This window comes from Coenobita brevimanus, chromosome 109 (assembly GCF_032717465.1).
Source record: "Coenobita brevimanus isolate Jiangsu-jjx chromosome 109, ASM3271746v2, whole genome shotgun sequence".
Taxonomy (NCBI): Eukaryota; Metazoa; Arthropoda; class Malacostraca; order Decapoda; family Coenobitidae; genus Coenobita; species Coenobita brevimanus.
Window position 1 is genome coordinate 23,977,020 of NC_137062.1, and position 9,177 is coordinate 23,986,196.

A 9,177-nucleotide genomic window follows, 5' to 3' on the forward strand; every position below is an offset into this window, starting at 1 on the left:
TTGATGTCCCCTATATTAGGTTGTGCCTCGACTGACAGTCACCAGGTGATGAGTGCAGGTGTGTAATGTAGAAAGGCATTAAATATCTGCAGTCGATGGTGTTCTCTTGGTCGAGGCTTTTTTATCATTAGTGTAGGCTAGTTATTTGTCTCTTAGGATTTAGCATAGGTTAGCGATTTGTCTGTTAGGTGGTTAGTTTTAGTGTATTTAGATTAGGTATTTTTGGTTATAAGTAATATAACGTTAAAAATATATAAAATAAAACAAAACTAATAAAAATAAAAAGACAAAAAAATAATAAAATAAAAATTATTATATATATATGTACGTGTGCATGAAAGTGTGTATGTTCATATGCATGGATGTGTATATATATATATATATATATATATATATTTTTTTTTTTTTTTTTTTTTTTTCCCTTTAATGACGAGGGGCTCCGGCCTCAATGGTCGATAGGCAAAAAAAAGATTGTTGTTTTTGTTGAACCTGTGTCTGTCTAGCCGAGCAGACTCGTCAGCCACAATCAAACAAGGAAAGGGAATAATGACCTAAAAAAAAAAAAATAGAAACCTGGAATAACAGGACCGGAAGGAATAGAGAATTGATAATGTATAAGCAAGAAAGGGAGACAAATGTAAAGTATAAAGGACGAGTAGATAACAAATGATGGAAAGACCAAAGAAAATAATGAAAGAAATGTAATCAAGAAGAAATGAAAAGACAGAAGAAATAGGAACAAGGAACAGGGGATAATAGACAAAAAAGGAAGGAAGGGAGAAGAAACATGAAGGAAACAGGAAAAAGAAAACGAAAGGGAGGCACCTGCGTAAAGAGGGTCGAACTAGAGACACCTTCATTTGTGTCCCATGTGGCTCCACCCTACTTCACCTTGGCTGCTACTTTTGTTGCTTCATTGGTGTAATATAGTGAGTAAAGACAGTAGGAAGGAATAAGGAAATGGAGTGAGCAGACAAATGATATATGAGAAGGAGAGAAAAGAAACGAAACAATGAACGAAAAAGAGAAAGAGAGAAAGAAAAGAAATTAATGGATAAGCAAGAAAATGAGAAACAAAGAAGGAAACTGAGAAAACAGGATGAATAGCAGACGAAATTTATGCAAACTTTGAAACACAGGACAAGGATAGAAAGTAAAGAGGTAAAATATATAAGGAGGTATATAAATGGTACAGGTGTTATCTGAGTACACCTGTAGCAGTGTCCCAGGCCGCTCCACCTTGCTTCATCTCGCCTCCTACCTCTTGTACCTTGTGATGCTCTAATATCGACGAGAAAAACAGAGAGAGAGGTAAAGAGGAGAGAAAAGAATAAAAGCAACGAGTGAAATGAATTGGTCAAGAAAGCTTATGAACAAGACAGAAAATGCTTAATAGAGACATTAATCATATGAAATGAAAAATAAAATTAAATATAAACAAAAGAAAAAAAGAGAAAAGAAGAAAATACAAGGACGAATGAAAACTAACTCCAGTATGAATAAAGATGATAGTGATGATGATGTTCTAGTAGTAATGGTGGCGATGTACTGTACGTTAGTAATGGTGACGATGCTAATCTTGCTTCATCTCATATACTACTTCTCGTGTAGCTTGTGATATAATAAAATGAAGATAGAAAACATAAGGGAAGGAGAAAATATAAAACAGAAGTAAATAAATGGAGGAATGAAATAAAAGTTGATAGCGGAGAAAACATATATATAAAAGAAAAACAATATAAAGGAGAAATAAAAGAGGATAAATTAGAACAGAAGAGCCCAAAAAGGAACGGAAAGGAGAAAGAACGACAGAAATAAAATAACAAAACAAAAGGCTTATAACATGGAAAATATAAAAAGAAACGTAATCTATCTATCTATCTATCTATCTATTGCCAGACACCTCAATCCCGTTCGGGGTGGCCACAAACAAATCGCCTCCACGTCGCCCTGTCCCCCGCCATTTCACTGCCCCGCTCCCAACTCACACCCTCCTCCCTCATATTCCTCTCCACCCCATCCCTCCATCTCATCCTCGGCCTCCCCCCCCCCTCTTCCCCCCTCCACCTCACTCACATACTGTACACTCTCCACATCAGTCTTTCACCCTCCATCCTCTCCACATGGCCAAAACACCTCAGTGTATTCCTCCTAACGCTTCCTATCACATCCACATCCACACCACAACGCTCCTTTTTATCCTCATTTGTCAGTCTGTCTCTCCATGTGACTCCACAGGCTCCTCTTAAATAACTCATTTCCACTGCTCTCACTCTTGACTTGTGTCCTTCCAGCAACGTCCAAGCTTCACTTCCATACGTTAGAGTTGGTATCACAATACTGTCATGTAGTAACTTTTTCACTTCCATGCTCACTTCCCTGCTTCTTATCACTGCTTTCAAGGAATGTAATGAAAGAGATTATTCAGCAAAATAAAAGGGTAATATATGAATGTACAGTAGGTTGTAACTCAGTCCATTTGTCGTGGAGTGCCAGGCCGCTGCACCTGTATTATCCCCTCCCACCTCTCTTATACCTTGTGATGATGTACTATAATGAAGAAGAAAAGGCAACTGGAAGGAAAGAAAATGATAATGATTACAGTGGTGGTGGTAGCGATACTGGTTATTGCTTATCACTGATGGTGATAATCATGATTATGCGGGAACTAGTGATGAAGATGAGGATGTTGATAAAGAAAAAAAAGCTCAGCTCTTCCCAACCATTAATAGTAATGGTGTTAGTGAAGCGAAACAGTGATGTAGCTTAATTTTGATGATGATGATCTACACATTAGTAATGGTGAATGTGTTATTGATGTTGAATAGTGATGTAAGTTGGCTTTGATGATGATGACGATGATTCCAGTGGTGGTGTTGACAAAGAAAATAGTGACACACACACACACACACACACACACACACACACACACACACACACACACACACACACAAATGGACTGGTACGTATGAACTCCTGGCATCTGGTGTAGAGACCCAGGCCGTTCGAATATACTTGGTCTCATCTCCTTCTTGCTATTCAATTTATTTTTCCAGTGTCCTGACGATTTTATGCAGGAAGGTTGGGGGAGACTTTTGTAACTGGAGGGGTTGGATATCGTCTATATTAACACCTGCTCTATTAGGGGGATCTTAGCTGAATAAAATCCTATGGTAATGCCAGGAGCAAATTATAAATTAAGTCATCGTATTGATGGTGAATGATATCGGTAGAACGAACCCCGGCTGTAGGAGGAGATACATAGATAGATAAATATATAAATGCATAGATACAAAGATGATTGATAAATAGAAAATGAAAATGATAAACGACGAAGGACAGGGGACTGAAGACAAAAAAAGGAGCAAGAGATATATAAATGAGAAACGAAAAAAAAAAAAAAAGCTGGAGAAGGTTTGCGCTCAATACAGGTGCAGTAGATTGCCAGACCTCTCCACCTTACTTTATCTTGCCTCTAACCTCTCTTGTAGCTTGTGATGATGTACTATAGTGGTGGCTTTAATGTGTAGTTAATAGTGGTGGAGGTGATGGTGACGATGATGATGATGATGATGATGATGACAGTAATAATGATCATATAAGTTAATTATGCTGATTATACTGGTGATGGTGATGAGTGTCTAGGTTAGTTTTCATGATAGAGCTTAATTTTATGGACAGTGATGAAGATGATGATGGTTGTTGTGGTGTAGTGAATATACTGATGTCCAGTAGGTTAGCACGGATGATAATACCCTTACGTCCTCTCGCTTCCTCCTTTTCTTGTAACTTGTGAAGCTTCAACAAGATGAGAACAAACGGCCAACAAGGAGGAGGAAGCGAAAAAAAAAAAAAAAGATAAAGTAGTTATAAATGAGAGATGAAGAAAAATAAGATACAAAGAGGAAACAAAAAAGAAATGAAAAGAAGAAACTAAGTAGAACTGGAATGAAAAGTTCATCATTCATTCATTGCCAGACGCCATGTATCCCAGACGGGGTGGCCAAGGGCTTAGAGTTAATAGTTTTACAAGGAGGGGCACTAATCCTCCACCAACCCCACTTGACACGTAGGGATGCCAACAGCATCTGGTGTTCCCAGGCTGTCACCCATCCAAGTACTAACCAGACCCAACGTTGCTTAACTTCGCTGATCGGACGGGAAGCGGTGTACTCAACGTGGTAATATAAAGAAAAAGAAAAAGAGAAAGAAAAAGGAAATGAGAAAGATGGACCAGTAAAGGAGCATCTTGTTGATTACGGTGGAACTGCAGACACCTATATTTGTGTGCCAGGCCGCTACACCTTACTTGATATTGACTACTACTTCCCTTGATCAATTATTGCTGCTATATGTAATGAACAAGGAAAGGAGAGAGAGAGAGAGAGAGAGAGAGAGAGAGAGAGAGAGAGAGAGAGAGAGAGAGAGAGAGAGAGACAGACAGACAGACAGACAGACAGACAGAGACAGACAGACAGACAGACAAACAGACAAACAGACAGACAGACATAGAGAGAGAGAGAGAGAGAGAGAGAAATGAAAAGTAAAAGAAAAATGAAAACACAAGGCATGAAAAGGTGAAAGAAAGGAGAAAAGGGGAAAGGAAATGGCAAACAAAATGGAGAAAGGGAATGACTGAAGGAAACTTAGAAATAAAGAGGAAGATAAGGAGAACGAGAAAGAAACAAACCATGAAATTAATGAAGGAAAAGGGAAGAAATACAGCACGAAAGAAAATAGTGCATAAACAGTAAAGGCCTTAACTAGGTATGAACATCTATAGAGGAGTTCCAGCTGCTCCACCTTACGTCATCTTGTGTCATACCTCACTTGTTGCTTAAGGTGTTGGTGGTGAAAGCAAGGACGAAAGAACACGAGTGATGAAAGAAAGGAGAATGTAAGGAAAAAAAAAAAGTAAGGAGACAGAAACGTAAAAGAACATTATAATCTTCATTCTATGTGATTTCAATGTTCACCACCTCCTTTGGCTCTCCTCTCCTTTCACTGATCCACCTGGTGAGCAAGCCTAAATCTTTTCTATCCTTAATGACCTACAGCAGGTCGTATACCACCATACTCGTATCCCTGACCACCTTGGAGGGCGTTCCAATATACCTGACCACCTTGGAGGGCGTTCCAATATACCTGACCTCTTCCTAACAATTAATCCATCCTTCTGCTTACGCTGTTAATCATTCTTTTTGTTGGGCTCCTCACACAACCTTATAACCTGAAGTGTTCTTTCACCCCAGCAAGGCCTGTGGACCCTCCCAGGAAGTGGAGGCTGTGGCACTTTGGAGATGCTGATTGGGAGGCCCTCAGGAAGTACTTCTTTGATTTTCCCTGGAATGATTATTGCTTCCATGTGCGGGAGCCATCTGAGTGTGTTTTTCACATTTTGGAGGTTATTCTCTTGGGCATGGAAGCATGCATTCCTTTCTCATATCATGTGACTAGTGCAAAAAAAAAAAATTGATATAATCATGCTTTTTCAAATGCTGTCCACAACAAGGAGAAACCCTACAAAACGTACTAGGACCATTTCACCCCCGAATCTCATCACGTAAATATTTTTGCCTGGAACTGTGCAAATTCTGTGCTTCGCAGTGCTAAACATAACTTCATATGCTTTGAACTCTCCATCCCTAATTCTTCCCACTCCCTGTGGCACCTTGCCAAAAACCTTTCTAACAATTTTACCTTATCATATCCTCTTCTCCACTCTGATGGCTCTGTAGCTATTTCTTCTACTGATAAAGGAGAACAGTTCGTTCAGAATTCTCTTCCAGTTCCATCTTAGACGATTATGGTGCTGCTCCTCCATCACTTCCCCTCTCTGACTTCCTTATGACTGACAATGAAGTTTCTTCAACTGATGTATTTTCTGCCATCAATGGCCTCAATACTGCGAAGGTATATATGCCTGATCGGGTCCCTCCTGTTGTCCTCAAGAACTGTGCTTCTGCGCTAAACTCTTTTGCTTTTGTCTGTCAACTTGTACGTTTCCATCTTGCTGGAAGTTTGATCTCATTCAGCCAGTCCCAAAGAAGGGTGCCCATTCCCAGTCATTAAATTCTCCCCCAGTTGGTGTAACATCCTGTATTTCAGTAGTTTTTGAGTCCATTCTTTAACAAAAAAAAAAATTATAAAGCTCCTTTCCCATGACAGCCTTCCTTCCAATCGTCAATATTGGTTCCACTAGGGACGCTCCATTGGTGATCTCACCTACCATTTGAACTCCTGGTCATCCCCTTTTGGGACTTTGGCGAAAGCTTTGTCATTGTTCATGACATATCAAAACCTGTCGATCGAGTCTGACATAAATCTTTAATTTCCAGATTGCCCGCTGACAGTTTCCATCCTTCTATCTGTGCCTTTATCTCTAGTTTCTTTCTGGTCGTTCTATAACTGTTGTTGTAGATGACCATCATTCTTCTTTTAGAGCTATCAGTAGTGGTATTCCTCAGGGCTCTGTCCTATCACCAATTCACTTCTTTCTATTCATCAACGACCTTCTAAACTGTACTGTACATCTAATCCTATCCACTTATACGCTTATGACTCCACCCACCACCTTTCCATTCGCTTCCTGCAGCATCCAACTCAACAGTTACTTTTATCAACAGTTACTTTAACAAACAAGGGTTGAGGTTGTAGCACACGTAATGTCTGACTTGGCTCGTATCTCGATAAAGGTAAAAGTAATCTTGTTTTTAATGCATCAAAATCTCAGCTCTTAAGTCTTACTGTACAACCCATTGAAATCTTCTGGAGGAGTATTCTCTCTTTTTTTTTTTTTTTTTTCTTTACAAAATTTAACTCATCTCCTTCAAACATACTTGAGGTTTTATTCTCTCGAGACTAATCTTGGAAGGATCATATTACCTTTATTGTAAAATCTGCTCCCAAGAGACTAGGTTTGCTTAGCCGACTCTGGGCAATCTTTACCCTTGCACAGTTGTTGGCTTTATACGTTGGTTTTATCCACCCCTGTGTAGGGTGCAACTCACAAGTATGAGGAGGCTCCCCACATACAGCTCTTCTCAGCAAGGTGGAGTCAGAGGCTTTTCATCTCGTTAACTCTCCTTCTCTTACTGGTTCGCTTCAACCTCTGTCTCTTCGCCCCACTGTTGCATCTTCATCTCTTTCCCATCGCTACTTTAGTGGTCACTGCTTGCATCCCTCCACCACTATGGTGGGCACATAGCACCCGTCTAGCAACAATCTCTCATTCCTTTTCTGCCCAACTCTCTAATGCAAGACTTAATTGTTACTCTAAGTCCCTCATGTATGCAATAGGTCATCTCTGGAACTGTCTTCCTCTGTATTTCCTACTGCCTATGATCTCCAGTCTTTCAAGTGCAGTGTGTCCTGGCATCTCAAAATGAGCGGATATTGAATTTTGCTTCCTGCTATCTTTTTGTTTTGTTTTTTTCTTGGAGTGAGCAACTTTGCGGCCTCCTGTACCTTGGTTTCTTCTTATCTGCATACAAAAAAAAGCATCCCCCCCAAAGAAAAAAGATTATAATTTTGAAAGAGAAATGAAAAAGTAAGAACAGAGGAATGAAAACGGAAGAAAAAGTGAGAGATAGGAATGATAGAGAAAAAGAAACTCAGGAAAAGAGAAAGAAGATAAAGGAAAGGAAGAGTGAAGTACAAAAAAGGAAGCATTGGAGATGGGGTGAAGGTTTGAACTCAGTACAGGTGTAGTAGAGTCCCAGGCCTTGCACCTTACTTCATCTCGCCTCCTGCCTCTCTTGTACCTTGTGATGCTGTAATATAGTGGTGGCTGTGATCTAACGTACCTAATGCTGGTAACAGTGATGCTGATGAGGACAGTGATGATGATGATGATGATTATGTAAGTTTCCAATGATGTGCATAATGTTAAATAGATGAATGATGATGATGGTATGGTGGTGGGGGTGGTGTTTGTGGTGGTGGTGATAGTGATGATAGTGTTATGCAGTAGGTTACTACGATGATGATGGTAATGATGTAGGTTACAACTGACGAGTTTAATGTTACCTGCATGGATGGTGATGATGGTGATATACAGTAGGTTACAATGCTCTTGCTGGATATGATGATGGCGATGATGCTGTAGGTTACAAATGCCGAGTAAAACGATAATTGCATGGAGCATGATGGTGGTGGTGGTGGTGGTGGTGGTATGTACTAGGCTACTGTGATGGTTATAGATATGATGATGGTGATGCTGTTGTACGAGTAGGTTACAGATAACGAGTATAATATTTGCGTTGAAGATGATGGTGATGATGATGATGATGATGATGATGATGATGATGATGGTGGTGGTGGTGTTGGTGATGGTGATGGTTATAAGCAGTAGGTTACCATAATGATGACAAGCTTAGTTCATCTCGTCTCCTAGCTATTTGTAGTTTGTGATGGTGATTACATAATATAATGAAGAAAGCATGGATGAAGAAAGAAATGAAAAAAAAAAATAATGTGAAAAAGGCAGAGAGGGAAACAAATATGAGGAAAGTAAGAGATGGAGAACAAATGCAAAATCTGTAAAAAATCAGAATTACAAAAGAGAATACGAGAAAGAGAGAGGGATGAAACAAAGATAAAAAGGGGAAGAGGAATAAAAAAAAAACTACAGTAGATACAAAGGAAAAAGGAAGAAGGTCAGACTCGGTGAAAGAACCTTGGAAGGAAAAAAGAGAAACTTAAGACATGTAACAGGAAAAAGAAAAGGTCTGAAAGAAAAAATGATAATAAAATGATAAAAAAGGAGCTTTATCTAAACAAAGTGGGACTCTTGACACGTTTGTTAGAATCTCAGGCCGCTCCACCTAACTTCACCCTGGCTCCTACTTCCCTGGTAGTTTTATCTCTGTATAACAGTGAAGAAAAATAAGAGACCGAGAGACAAATAGAAAGGAGAAGTAAAAAGAAAGGAAGAATAAAAAAGGAAAGAAAAGGAGAAAAACAGAGGAAGACAAGACAGGGGCAAAACAAGAAAGGAAGGCAGCGAAAGATGGAGTTTGAGCTGGAAGAAGAAAACCAGGAGAAAGATTAGATGAATCGCAAAATACGGGAGAAAGGGATCAGTTTTAGGTCAAAATGACGGCTTCAGTTCAATGACCTCTTTTTACACTTGTGACCCTTGATGTAAGGTGGGGTGTCGTGTGTGTGTGTGTGTGT

General features: G+C 39.5%; 1 pseudogene; it reads right to left on the reverse strand.

Annotated features, from left to right (window-relative positions):
* Nucleotides 1-4,075: 4,075 nt before the first annotated feature.
* Nucleotides 4,076-4,195, reverse strand: LOC145417216 (5S ribosomal RNA; annotated as a pseudogene).
* Nucleotides 4,196-9,177: the final 4,982 nt, after the last annotated feature.